Below are 15,649 nucleotides of genomic sequence, written 5' to 3'. Positions count from 1 at the left end.
CATGGAGGATTGAGTGCGAATTTCTTCATGTACTTAGGAGTGACATATCTGTACTCCCTCCATTCTCTTGCCCATCTCCTCTCTATCCTCTGTTTGCGCACTTTGCGCTCATTCTTGGTTTCCTCAGTAGGTGTGCAGTACCCAGCATATATGTCATCAGGGATCTCAAATGCTGTATTTACCTCAGGCCTCTTTCCTCCCTTCTGTGGCCTTTTACCATCAGCCATTTTCTTCAGTGGAGGAATTTGAACAATCGAATTCTCTGAATAAGTATGCAACTTTTCTCCGAGGAACGCTGCAAATGAGTTAAGTTGATGAGAACCTAGTGATTCAGCAGCTGACATGTGTACCTGTGAACAGAGTATAGTTGCGAGGAATTTGGAGAGGTCATATGCGTTCTCAGAAGGTTTTTCAAAAAGAACAAGTTCTAGAGTCTTGAAGATTTTCACTAAGCGTTCTTTGTCTTAGGTTCTAGAGTTGTATAGATCGAAGATCCACACAATTGAGGAATCTTGAAGAAAAATGATGCTTAGAGAAACGAATCAAGAATAGATGACATGTGAGGTGTTTAGTGTGTGAAGATTTGAAGAATAAAACACCTTTAAAGATTTTATAGAGAAACTTCGAATCAAGTAGGGCAGTAAAAGTAACTTTTAATTACCCTGAATGAAGAACACGGCGAACAGTGAGGTGAAACAGCGGAGTTCGTCGGTGTAGATCTTCCACGCCCTAACTTGGCGGAGGAAGACGTCTACAGCGGCGGCAGAGGTGAAGATTTCCGCGGTCGGCGCGAGTACGACGATGACGAGGTCGAGGCAGTGAAGTTCTTCCTCACCGGCGACGATGGAGTAGCGGCAGCGCTAGTGTTTGGGAAGCTCGAGTGGGAGAGAGAGATCAAGCTGAGTAAAGGAAGTGAGGAAGGGATGAGGGGGTATTTATAGTAGCAGTGATAAACTGTTCGCCCGAAGATTTGGGACGAACGTGCCCCTGACCCTTCTCCTTCGCACGACATGTGTCACCCACGTACTGTGTAGTGGAGATCGTGTAAGATCATGGGTGAATTAAAAATTTATCATGGGATGCGGAACGATTTGAGCGGCAAAACCGAAAATTTGGATAAGATTAGTTTTAAAGTTCTGTTCTCAATTTCTTCAGCTGACAAGGACACAGTGAAGATTTTGAATGAGTTTCAAATAGAACACACATAAAGAATTTGTGAACAGATTGGGTTGAGTATAGCATAGAGGGGGAGGGTCCGATCACATTCACTTAGTAGAAAACCAACTTGAAGAAATAGCAATAAGTGAATGCTGTAGAGGACATAAACTCATATATATATATATATATATATATATATATATATATATATATATATATATAGCCAATGAAGAAAAACAACGGAACCAGTGAGGACTATGCAAAGTTGAAGAATATGAATAATTTGAGGAATTTCAACTTTTGGTGGTGGCGTGACCCACCGTATAAGAATGATGATTTCAGACACCGCGTACAATTATCGTAGGGTTATGAGAATCAAATTCTTCATTAATTTCTTCACACTAAGAGTGTTATTCTTCATTGATTGAAGTAAAACGTTTCTTCATGTGTTGCACATCTAAGTCATCAATTTTGCATAAGTGTTAGGATGAGTGTCCTTTTCAAAGAACATTCGAAGATTCTAGGATATTTAGCTCACACCGCAACTTGCTAAATCTCTTCTCATCCAAGGGCTTTGTGAATATATCGGCTAGCTGTTCTTCAGTCTTCACATGCTCAATAGAAATGTCGCCCTTCAACACATGATCACAAAGAAAATGATGACGAATCTGAATGTGCTTTGTCTTCGAGTGCTGAACTGGGTTGTGAGCAATCTTGATGGCACTCTCATTGTCACATAAGAGAGACACATTCTTCATGTTGACGCCGTAGTCCTTGAGAGTTTGCTTCATCCATTGCAATTGGGAACAGCAAGAACCAGCGGCAATGTACTCAGCTTCAGCAGTAGATAGTGATACGCAGTTCTGTTTCTTCGAGGACCAACAGACCAAAGATCGTCCAAGGAAATGACGTGTACCAGATGTTGACTTGCGATCCACACGATCACCAGCATAGTCAGAGTCAGAATATCCAACAAGATCAAAAGCCGAGCCCTTGGGGTACCATAATCCAAGTGTTGGTGTGTGAGCTAGATATCGAAGAATATGCTTCACAGCCTTATGGTGTGATTCCTTCGGTGCAGCTTGAAATCGGGCACACATGCAAACACTAAGCATTATATCTGGCCTAGATGCACATAAGTATAATAAGGAACCTATCATGGAGCGGTATACCTTATGATCGAAGTCAATACCATTTTCATCAGTGCGCAGATGACCATTTGTGGGCATAGGAATTTTGACGCCTTTGCAATCTTGCATGCCGAATTTCCTCAGTACATCCTTGAGGTATTTCTCCTGAGATATGAATATTCCATTGTGTTGTTGACGAATTTGAAGACCTAAGAAAAATTTCAACTGTCCCATACTAGACATTTGATATTCTTCACTCATCATATAGGCAAATTCATCACTATAATGTTGGTCAGTACATCCAAACATAATATCATCAACATATACTTGGCACACAAACAATTCACCATCATAAGATTTAATGAAAAGAGTAGGGTCGAGTGAACCGGGTTTGAAGCCTTTCTTCATGAAGAGTTCCTTCAAAGTATCATACCAAGCCCGTGGGGCCTGCTTGAGGCCATAGAGGGCCTTGTTGAGTCTGAAGACTTTGTCAGGATTCTTTGGATCTTCAAAACCTGGGGGTTGAGCAACTTTTTCTCAGACTTACCATTGAGGAATGCACTTTTCACATCCATTTGATATAGAGTGATATCATGATGGTTAGCATAAGCAAGTAATATGCGAATAGCCTCAAGTCTAGCAACAGGTGCAAAAGTTTCATCGAAATCAATTCCTTCAACCTGTGTGTAGCCTTGAGCTACAAGTCGTGCCTTATACCTCACAACAAGGCCATTTTCATCTTGCTTGTTGCGGTAGATCCACTTTGTGTCGATGATATTGTGCTTGCGAGGATCTGGACGTTTGACCACTTCCCAGACACTGTTGAGCTCGAACTGATGTAATTCTTCTTGCATGGCCTGAATCCACTCAGGCTCCAGAAATGCTTCATCTACCTTAGTGGGTTCTGTAATAGAGACAAAAGCATACTGCCCACAAAAGTTAGACAAATGTGAAGCTTTTGAGCATGTGAGAGGACCTGGCGCTTTGATGTCATTGATGATCTTTTCAACTTGCACTTCTTTTGCAATGCGAGGATGAGCTACTTGTCATTGAAGAGTTTGATCAGCGTTTTCTTCAGCATCATTTTCTTCAGGTGCATTAGATCGATGTTCTTCATGTTCTGGAATGAATTCTTCAGCAGATTCTTCAGTAGGAATGACATCCTCAGTAGCCTTGAAATTGATAGTTTCCTCAGGTGCTGGTTCATCTATCACAGTAGGTAGGTGCTCTCTTTGCGAGCCATTAGTTTCATCGAACCGCACATCTACAGTTTCAACATCTTTGTGAAGAACGTTGTTGAAGACTCTGTAGGTGTGCGAGTCCTTTCTGTAACCAAGATAAAACCTTCATGTGCTTTCGGTGCAAATTTTGAGTTGTGATGAGGATCTCTAATCCAACATTTAGCACCGAAGACTTTGAAATAACTTACATTGGGTTTCTTATCAGTGAGGAGTTCATAGGCAGTCTTTTTGAAGAATTTGTGAAGATATACTCTGTCGATGATGTGGCATGCAGTATCAATTGCCTGAGTCCAGAAACGACGAGGCATTTTGTATTCATCAAGCATAGTGCAAGCCATCACAGCAAGCGTCCTGTTCTTGCGCTCCGCAACACCGTTCTGGTGAGGAGTGTAAGGAGCAGATAACTCAGGAGTAATACCAAGTTCATCAAGATAGTCATCGAGACCAGAATTCTTGAACTCACTGCCATTGTCACTTATGATGTGCTTGATCTTCACACCAAAGTTGGTTGAAGCCTTCGAGGAAAATCGTTTGAAGACTTCCTACACTTCATGTTTGTAAGTAACAAGGTGTACCCATGTGTAACGAGAATAATCATCAACAATAACAAAGCCATATTGAGATGCTTCATTTGAGATAGCAGAATAATGATTAGGACCAAAGAGATCCATGTGAAGCAATTCAAATGGGCGAGTGGTGGTCATGATAGTCTTCGCTGGATGCTTGGCCTTGGTCATCTTCCCAGCTTCACAGGCTCCACATAGGTGATCCTTGAGGAATTTGACATTCTCGATGCCAATAACATGCTTCTTCTTCGCAAGCATGTGCAAATTCCTCATGCCTGCATGACCAAGTCGTCGATGCCAGAGCCAGCCTTCTGAAGCTTTTGCAAGTAAGCACATGGCCGGTTGTGGTCCTGTAGAGAAATCAACAATATACAGGTCTCCTCTCCTAAAGCCTTCGAAGACTTTGGAATTGTCAGCTTCAACCACAACACAACGGTACTTGCCGAAGACAACAACCATATCAAGATCACAAAGCATTGAGACAGATATAAGGTTGTATCCTAAGGACTCAACAAGCATGGCTTTGTCCATGTGTCGATCCTTTGTAATTGCAACATTACCTAGACCCAATACCTGACTTTTGCCTTTGTCAGCAAAGATGATATCCTTCAGATGCGATGGTGATAATGGAGCATCCATCAATAGATTCTTGTCACCAGTCATGTTGTTTGTACATCCACTATCGAGGACCCACTCAGTGGCTTTGGGTTGATCATCCTGCAGATGAATTAGTGCAGCTTACAAACTCATATACTTCATAAGTGAAGAATATGACATCAATTCATCAGATCAATTTCATCAAGTAAAAGAACTGATAAAGCAATATGAGGACGTGAGAAATGAAAGCTCATTTCTTCATGATTAGCCCGCGTCCTTTCAGGCATGCTCAGGTCTCCAGCAAATTCTTCAGACGATTACGTGCGTCTGGAGACCTGACCCTGCAGAAGAGATTAGTTCTTTTTCTTCACCACCCACATCTGAAGGGGTGGCAAAGAGTTCATCATTCTGCGAGCTCCATACGAGAAGGATGGCATAGAAGCCAGTCCATTTCGTTTCACATAAGAGGGGTTAGAGTAAGCATAAGAGTAAGCAGAGAAATTCTTCGAGGACTTATGGACATAATGATTTGAAGAATAATGCACATATCCATAATCCTTAGATCTTCCCTGCGAAACAGAAGGGTTAGCATGATGATGTTCATATGAGGACTTTGATCCATATGAAGAATTTGGTCCATATGAAGAATTTGATCTGGGGTTCCTATTCTTCACAGGTGGCGTCATGATGACATTCACCTAAAGATTTTCAAGGCATCTTTTGGGAACCCAGATTTTCTTCACATGGGAGCCATTCCTGCAATTAGTGCCAACATATCTAGCAAATACTTCACCATTCTGATTTTTGAATAGCTTATAGTTGGAGTCAATTGACTCATCATCAGAATGAGGAGATTCACATGCAAATCCAGATAAGTTAGATGAATCAACTGGAGGTCCCTTTGCAGCAACCCATGTAGTTTTGGGGTACTGCTCAGGCTTCCAATATGTACCATCAGCATTGAGTTTCCTCTCAAAGGCGATACCCTCTTTCCTAGGGTTCCTGTTGAGGATTTGCTTTTTAAGCACATCACAAAGAGCCTGATGCCCTTTGAGGCTTTTGTACATGCCTGTCGTGTACAATTCATTCAGCCCTACATTGTCAGTGATACTAGCAATGTCCTCAGATGAGGAATTAGTGATAGCAGAGGCATGTGAAGAATTTGAAACATTAGCAGCATTTGAACATTCAGGTGAAGAATTAGCAGATTCATGTTCAATGCACTTCAAGCATGGAGGAACAAATTCTTCCTGAGATGCGCTGATTTGTTGAGCAAGTAATGAATCGCGCTCCTTCTGAAGATCTTCATAACTCACTCTTAGATTCTCAAGGTCTTGCTTTCTTTGAAGAAATTCATAAGAATGCTTCTCATGATCCGATAAGAGAGTGTTATGATGACTTTGAAGTTTGTCAAGCCTGGACTGAAGTCTCTGAAGATTTTCAGTCAAAGTTTCAGTGCGATCCATTTCTTCACCAACATATCATCACTTTTATTTAGCATGTTTTGAACCTTTTCTAAAGCCCTTTGTTGTTTTATAGCAATCTTAGCAAGTTTAGAATAGCCGGGCTTAAGGTTTTCATCAGATTCATTCTCACTTGTTTCAGAGGAGGTATATTTGAGTACCTCGGTATCCTTTGCCATGAAGCAATAGGTGGGAGCGTAGTCATCATCCCCTTCATCTGCCTTGTTGGTGAGGTCATTTTCCTCAATGTTGAAGATAGACTTGCTAACGAATGCAGTAGCGAGAGCAAGGCTCGCCACTCCGGATTCGGACTCCTCAGATGACTCATCTTCCTCATTTTCTTCAGATTCAACCTCAGAGTCCATTTCCTTGCCAATGAATGCCCTAGCCTTCTTGGAGCTGCTCTTCTTGTGATATGAAGGCTTTGAGGATTTTGATGATGAGGATTTTGTGGATTTCTTCTTTTTCTTTGCATCATCAGAACTGTAATCCTTGTATTTCTTCTTCTTTGATTCCTTTTCCCACTAAGGACAATATTGAATGAAATGTCTAGGTTTCTTGCACTTGTGACAAAGCCTCTTCTTGTAGTCACTGGATGAGGAATCATTGCTCCTTGAGGATCTTCCAAGGCGACCACGTCTTGAGAACTCTTGGAACTTCTTCACGAGCAGAGCCAGATCATGACTCAGTTCTTCAGGATCACCAAGGCTGCTACCAGAGTCTTCATCTTCGGACTCAGATACTGCCTTGGCCTTCAGTGCACGTGTTCTGCCATAGCTTGAACCATAGAGATCTCTCTTTTCAGTAAGTTGGAACTCATGAGTATTTAGCCTCTCGAGAATATCAGCGGGATCAAGTGACTTGTATTCAACACGTTCTTGTATCATCAATGCCAGAGTGTCAAATGAAGAATCAAGCGATCTCAGCAATTTCTTCACCACCTCATGGTCGGTGATGTCAGTGGCACCAAGTGCTTGAAGCTCATTTGAGATGTCAGTGAGGCGATCGAAGGTTTGTTGAACATTTTCATTGTCGAGTCTTTTGAAGCAATTGAAGAGATTGCGAAGAACATCAACTCGAGAGTCACGCTGAGTTGAGGCTCCTTCATTCACTTTGGAAAACCTATTCCAGATAAGCTTCGCTGTTTCCAAAGCACTCACTATGCCATACTGTCCTTTGCTCAGATGGCCACATATGATATTCTTCGCATGAGAGTCGAGTTGCTTGAATCTCTTCACATCGGCAGCATTCAGAGAAAGTGTGACTGAGGGAACACCATTTTCCACAACATACCAGAGATCGTTATCAATTGCTTCAAGATGCATTCGCATCTTATTCTTCCAGTAGGGGTAGTCCGTCCCATCGAAGGTAGGACACCCAGCAGAGACCTTGATCATACATGCGGTCGACATAACTCAAACTCCAGGCGGTTAAACCAAAGTCACACAGAACAAGGGAGTACCTTGCTGTGATACCAATTGAAAGTGTGTTATATCGACTAGAGGGGGGTGAATAGGCAATTTTTATGAAATTCTTCACTGAGGAATTTGCCGGTGAGGAAATTACTTAGAGAAGAACTACTAGCAGCGGAATAAGTACTCAAAGGTAAACATAACAGAATACAAGCATAGTCATCATGATGAAATGAAGACAGGCACTGAGTACAGGAGGCGTAATCACATGATAACACATGATGAAGACAAACAGACTGGAGAAATTGAACTGAGGAAATTGAGAAAGTCTTCAGTCAATGTCTTCTAACACAGATATGAACAAACATACAACACAGTTATGAGGAAATGAAAGAGTTGAGGAAATAGAACCAGTAAGCTCGGTGAAGACAATGATTTGGTAGACTAGTTCCAACTGCTGTCTCAGTTGTACATCTGGTTGGAGTGGCTGAGTATTTAAACTCGAGGACACACAGTCCCGGACAACCAGTCAAGGACACTTAGTCCAAGACACCCAATGCTCACTGTATTCTCCTTGAACTAAGGTCACACAGACCTCATCCAATCACTTGTGGTAAGTCTTCAGGCGACTTCCAAACCTTCACAAACTTGGTCACCCGGTGATCCACAATTCCTCTTGGATGCTCTAGACCATGACGCCTAACCGTCTAGAAGGAGCACAGTCTTCAAAGGTAACAAGCGTCGGATCCACTCAGGATCAATCTCTTCAGTGATGCTCAATCACTTGGGGTTTGTAGGTGTTTGGGTTTTGGGTTTTTGGTTTTTCCTCACTTGATGATTTTCGCTCCAAGTCCTCGGAGGATGGGTTGCTCTCAAATGACAAGTGTCGGTTTCTCTCGGAGCAGCCTCTACCAGCTAGTGAATATAGGGGGCGGCTATTTATAGCCTAGGGAGCAGCCCGACATGATAAGACATAAATGCCCTTCAATGATATGACCGTTAGGTGGATAGATATTTTGGAACAGCTGGCGCATAGCACAACAACGGTCGGAATTTTGAGTACCAAAATCCTCAGGGCTATCATGTTCCTCACTGTGTAGGCAATCCTCACTGGCGAATTCCTAACTCCTCAGTCAGGACAAATTCCTCAGAGACCAGAAGAACTTCGTCTCTGTCACTGAAGAGATTGACTGAACTGTATGAGATTTCCAATGGCTTCACTCGAAGGGATTGGTAGGTGTAGGATTTTGAGTTGAGCATCACATGGAAATTTTTCCTTAGTATTTCCTCGACCCCCTTTAACAGTACGGTGTTTCCTATGACTCAAGAAAGAGAAAAACAAAACTATGAAAACAAAAGTCTTCAAGCTTCACATTCCTCGCATGAATATCAAGTCTTCACGGACACACCAATTTCTTCACTTTCAAAGTCTTCATGAAAGTCTTCAGAAATACCAAAATCTTCAGTCGAAGATATTCATTTTTAGGGGTCGACTTTTCCTATAAATATCAAACTCCTCATAGACTTATAGACCTGTGTACACTCACACACGCATTAGTCCCTTAACCTATAAGTCTTCAATACACCAAAATCACTACGGGGCACTAGATGCACTTACAATCTCCCCCTTTTTTGTGATTGATGACAATATAGGTTAAGTTTTCAACAGGGATAAACATATGAAGTGTAACTACTGATATTGAGGAATTTGATTGCAAGATATAGAAGAACTCCCCGTGAAGATGTGCATAGTGAGGAATTTGCTTTTGAAGCAATGCACACTTGAAGAGTTGAATCATGGAGATCTCCTCCTATATCTTGTAATTCATACACACATTTAACATATAATATGAAGAATTTGAAATGCATGATGAAATGTGGTGCCTGATGAAATTCAGCATGCGTGCAATAATATTTAACGAGCAATAAGCATGCAGAATAGTGCATCAAGAGTATCAGAGCACAGTGCATCAAAAGTATCAGAGAACCATCGGGCACCACATTTGATGCACTGTGCTTTGATACTCTTGATGCACTATTCTGCATGCTTATTGCTCGTTAAATATTATTGCACGCATGCTGAATTTCATCAGGCACCACATTTCATCATGCATTTCAAATTCTTCATATTATATGTTAAATGCGTGTATGAATTACAAGATATAGGAGGAGATCTCCATGATTCAACTCTTCAAGTGTGCATTGCTTCAAAAGCAAATTCGTCACTATGCACATCTTCATGGGGAGTTCTTCTATATCTTGCAATCAAATTCCTCAATATCAGTAGTTACACTTCATATGTTTATCCCCGTTGAAAACTTAACCTATATTGTCATCAATCACAAAAAGGGGGAGATTGTAAGTGCATCTAGTGCCCCTTAGTGATTTTGGTGTATTGAAGACTTATAGGTTAAGGGACTAATGCGTGTGTGAGTGTACACAGGTCTATAAGTCTATGAGGAGTTTGATATTTACAGGAAAAGTCGACCCCTAAAAATGAATATCTTCGACTGAAGATTTTGGTATTTCTGAAGACTTTCATGAAGACTTTGAAAGTGAAGAAATTGGTGTGTCCATGAAGACTTGATATTCATGCGAGGAATGTGAAGCTTGAAGACTTTTGTTTTCATAGTTTTGTTTTTCTCTTTCTTGAGTCATAGGAAACACCGTACTGTTAAAGGGGGTCGAGGAAATACTAAGGAAAAATTTCCATGTGATGCTCAACTCAAAATCCTACACCTACCAATCCCTTCGAGTGAAGCCATTGGAAATCTCATACAGTTCAGTCAATCTCTTCAGTGACAGAGACAAAGTTCTTCTGGTCTCTGAGGAATTTGTCCTGACTGAGGAGTTAGGAATTCGCCAGTGAGGATTGCCTACACAGTGAGGAACATGATAGCCCTGAGGATTTTGGTACTCAAAATTCCGACCGTTGTTGTGCTATGCGCCAGCTGTTCCAAAATATCTATCCACCTAACGGTCATATCATTGAAGGGCATTTATGTCTTATCATGTCGGGCTGCTCCCTAGGCTATAAATAGCCGCCCCCTACAACCACTAGCTGGTAGAGGCTGCTCCGAGAGAAACCGACACTTGTCATTTGAGAGCAACCCATCCTCCGAGGACTTGGAGCGAAAATCATCAAGTGAGGAAAAACCAAAAACCCAAAACCCAAACACCTACAAACCCCAAGTGATTGAGCATCACTGAAGAGATTGATCCTGAGTGGATCCGACGCTTGTTACCTTTGAAGACTGTGCTTCTTCCAGATGGTTAGGCGTCATGGTCTAGAGCATCCAAGAGGAATTGTGGATCACCGAGTGACCAAGTTTGTGAAGGTTTGGAAGTCGCGTGAAGACTTACCATGAGTGATTGGACGAGGTCTATGTGACCTTAGTTCAAGGAGAATACGGTGAGGACTGGGTGTCTTGTACTAAGTGTCCTTGACTGGGTGTTCGGGACTGTGTGTCCTCGAGTTTAAATACTCAGCCGCTCCAACCAGACGTACAACTGAGACAGCAGTTGGAACTAGTCTACCAAATCATTGTCTTCACCGAGCTTACTGGTTCTATTTCCTCAACTCTTTCATTTCCTCATAATTGTGCTATATGTTTGTTCATATCTGTATTTGAAGACTTTGACTGAAGACCTTCTCAATTTCCTCAGTTTAATTTCTTCAGTCTGTTTGTCTTCATCCTGTGTTATCCTGTGATTACGCTTCCTGTACTCTGTGCCTGTCTTCATTTCATCATGATGACTATGCTTGTATTCTATTGTGTTTACTTTTGAGTACTTATTCCGCTGCTAGTAGTTCTTCGCTAAGGAATTTCCTCACCAGAAAATTCCCTAGTGAAGAATTCCATAAAAATCGCCTATTCACCCCCCCTCTAGTCGATATAACGCACTTTCAGTCTACGTTGATGGATAAGATCAGAGAAGCCCATAAGACTGACAAGGAGATTGCTTCTATTAAGGAGAAAATGTGCAAAGGAAAATCCAAAGGATTTCGTGAGGATGAGCACGATACCTTATGGTTTGAAGACCGTGTTTATGTTCCTAATGACTCAGAGATCAGGAAGTTAATTCTGCAAGAGGCCCACGATTCACCATATTCGATTCACCCAGGAAATACCAAGATGTATTTGGATTTGAAGGATATTTTCTGGTGGACCGGAATGAAGAAGGATATTGTGGAGTATGTAGTAGTTTGTGATGTTTGTCAGAGAGTAAAGGTAGAGCATCAGAAGCCAGCAGGATTGCTACAACCATTGCCGATACCCGAATGGAAGTGGGATAAGCTAGGCATGGATTTTATCACAAGATTTCCCAGAACACGTTCAGGCTATGACTCGATATGGGTTGTACTCGATCGATTGACAAAGGTAGCTCATTTCATCCCAGTGAAGACTTCCTATAACAGTGCCAAGTTGGCAAAGATATACATGACCAGGATCGTATGTCCGCATGGAGTTCCAAGGAGCATTGTATCAGATAGAGGAACCCAATTTACCTCAAAATTTTGGCATCAGTTGCATGAAACTTTGGGTACCAGGCTAGAGTTCACTACAGCTTTTCATCCGCAGACAGATGGACAAACCGAGAGAGTCAATCAGATTTTGGAGGATATGCTGAGAACTTGTGCGCTAGATTACGGATCTAGTTGGGACGGGAATTTGCCATATGTAGAGTTCTCATATAACAACAGTTATCAATCTAGTTTGAAGATGGCCCCTTTCGAAGCCTTGTACGGAAGGAGGTGCAGGACCCCATTGTCGTGGGATGAAGTTGGAGACCGCTAGTTGTTTGGACCAGATCTGATTAAGGAGTCTGAACAGAAAGTAAAATTTATTCGCGATAGGCTCATGGCAGCCCAGTCCAGGCAGAAGAGATATGCAGATTCTAAACGCAAGGAGACAATTTACAAAGTCGGAGACCGAGTTTATCTTCGAGTATCTCCACTCCGAGGAGTTCAGCGTTTTGGAGTTAAGGGAAAGTTAGCGCCACGTTTTGTAGGACCATACAAGGTTTTGGAGCGTAAGGGAGAAGTAGCCTACAAGTTGGAATTGCCCAAAGAATTGTCAGGAGTTCACGATGAGTTCCACGTTTCCCAGTTGAAGAAGTGCCACACAGAGATGGCTGATATACCGCTGAGAGACACAGTGCCGCTGGAAGCAATTCAGTTGGATAGTGATTTGACCTATGAGGAGAAACCAGTCAAGATTCTTGAGTATGCCAGCCGAGTCACCCGCAGCAAGGTTATTAAGTTTTGCAAAGTTCAGTGGATCCACCACACGGAGGATGAAGCCACCTGGGAACGAGAGAAAGATCTGTTGAAGGACCACCCTCACCTATTTTCTAGCCAACCCGAATCTCGAGGGCGAGATTCATCTTAAGGGGGGGTAGGTTTGTAACATCCCAAATTTTCAATTTGGAATGTTATACAATAGATCATCATTGCATATCATATTTTATTGCATTTTGGTTGATCCTAGAAATTCTATGCAACTCAAGGACCTCGGAGAGAGTTGGGGATTTCGTTATTTTCATATTTGAGTTCGCTCAAATTTTGAAAATAGGATCATTTGATTTTATTTATTTTATCTTCAATTATTTCTATTACAAAAATATGAGAGAGGGAATAAAATGACTTTCCCAAAATAAAGAAATATTGAGGATTTAATAAAAAATCAAATCAGATTTTATTTTGCTTTTATTTGCTATTTTATTTGAATTTAGGAAAAATGCGCGTTTTTCGAAATGGCATTTAGGCCCCTAATAAATGTTCATCCTGTGCGGCTAGATTTTAGAAGTTGGGGAAAATTTATTTCAGGATTTTTGGAGTCCGTTTAGTATTCCTTTTGTTTTTTTCTGAGCGTAATATTTAAAAAAAACGCGAACCGACCTATCGGGCCGTGTCCGACCTGGACACCTTGCCCGGCCGACCTTATAAGCCGGGGGAGCCCAGCCGAGCCACCCCCAAACCCTAGCGCCTCGCCCTGCCGCCTCTGCTGCCGCCGCCGCATCGCGCCGCCGCCACCGACGCACCGTGCCACCGCCCGTCGGAGCTGCGCCGCCGCCGCCCCTCACCAACCGCAGGAGTCGCCGCTCGCCGGAGGTTGACCCCGCCCCGCCGCCGGTTTTTCTCGAAAAACCGTTCGGTTTTCCGTTTGGTTTTTCGTCGGTTTTTCGTTTCATTTTTTTCTAGATCAGTTTTTTCCGGTTTAGTTAATTAGCGAGCTTTGCTCGTTCGTTCGTTCTAAAGAACGCGTTCATCGTTTAGATCCAGATAATGAACGTTCATTCGTTAATCTGTTCGTCGTTTTCTTTTTCTCGGATTAAATCCGCGATTTTTCTGATCACGATTCCTGATCTGATTTTCGTTCTAGTATAACTTTTCGCTCGTTTATCGGAATCAGGAGATTCAAGCGCCTGGAGTTTCATCTCGAAACCCTCTTTCCATTTAACCAACTCAAACAAGTTTTTGCCTCTATAAAAATTTCCCTAGATCCAGAATAGTAAACAAAGCCTATTTCTTTTGTCGTTTGTCTTTCGTTGCTTCGTTCGATTTGGTTCTTTTTGCCAACCGGAGTTCTTAAGTTGAACTATCTGGTTAGATATCTTATTTGATTTTTACCTGTGCATTAGTTGAGTACTTATTGTATGCTTGTTTGTTTGCGATAGAGTACCCGTAGTGCGCCGCTTGCTACTTCGAATCACTAGGTTTCCCAGATCATCAGAAAGGCAAGTAACACTTTGATCATACTTCCTATTACCCAGTTTTTATTGCATTAGACCAATCCTCACACATTGCATGATTAGGATCTAATTAAATTGTGGGTCTGGGAAGTAGTTGAGGTAGTACCTATTACCTGTTTATTATCGAACCTTTGGGAGTTACTTCTACGTTTGCTTATATTGCCATGCTATGCTAGTAGACGTGGAGTGGGTGAGTGTATCCATGACAGATGTGAGTTTGTTAAATTAATGGTTTATCTAGCGTGGCAAGTTAAATACACATCTGGGTGGATTGAGGCACCTGGGTATTCCAGCGATTGCCTGTTTTTCTTTTGGACCGCCACCCAAGGTCAAAGGGATCATGAGATTATTCATGCTAGAAACTTCCGTGTGCAGCCACAAGCTACTATGGGCTCTAGCATAGTTGAGTAAGTCGTGCGAACTCTTACAGTGGTAGACTAGCAGATGTAGGGGAAAGTAGGTGTAACGGTCTACCCGACCGTAAGGTGCTAGCGCTTCTGAAAGACTATGTCTCGGTCATCCCTTTCTCAAACACCATGTAGTGCGAGAATCCCAACGGAGGAGATCGAGTCTTGTGGGGAAAAGTGTGCAAACCTCTGGAGAGTGTATAAACTAATCATGGTTAGCCGTGTCCCCGATTATGGACATCTTGAGTATCTAGTACTTTGATTATCATGTGAATCTCATCATGTTACTCTAATTAATTTTGTTGGGTTTTTAATGATGATTCTTAATTGGGATTGAGAGGGTGTCTACACTCTCAATGTTTAACAACTACCATGATAGTTAAATAAAATTTATTCCTTTGCAGTAGGGAAAAATTGGCTTTACGCAAAACTATAACCATAGAGCTTTCCACCAGCCAAATATGCATATAGTATAGCCTATTTCTTTCATTGATCTCTATGTGTTACTTTGCCCGCATATTCCATGTGCTGACTTGTTTCGGGCTGCAACATTCATGTTGCAGACTTTTCAGACGACGAGTAAGGTGCTTTTAGGTCGTGGTTCTATACTCAGTGATGCCGTTGGAGTTGATGGACTCACTTATCTTCCAAGCCTTCCACTGTTATCATTATTAGATGGCCTTAAGCCATATTTATTGTAATAAGTTCTCTTTTGAGACACTCGATGTAATAAGTGTGTGATTGCTACTCTGTTATAAATCCTTCAAGTACTGTGTGGTGTCAGCATTACTGATCCAGCGATGACACCGGAGCATAGATATTGGACCGTTTGAGGTCTAGTCGCTACAACAACAAGGGGAGGCCGGCCTGGCTTTTCAGGAGCCCCGGCATGAACCACAACTTCACGGTGATGGGGCAC

This window comes from Triticum aestivum, chromosome 5A (assembly GCF_018294505.1).
Source record: "Triticum aestivum cultivar Chinese Spring chromosome 5A, IWGSC CS RefSeq v2.1, whole genome shotgun sequence".
In the NCBI taxonomy this organism is placed as follows: domain Eukaryota; kingdom Viridiplantae; phylum Streptophyta; class Magnoliopsida; order Poales; family Poaceae; genus Triticum; species Triticum aestivum.
Note: the sequence above shows the minus strand (reverse complement) of the source record.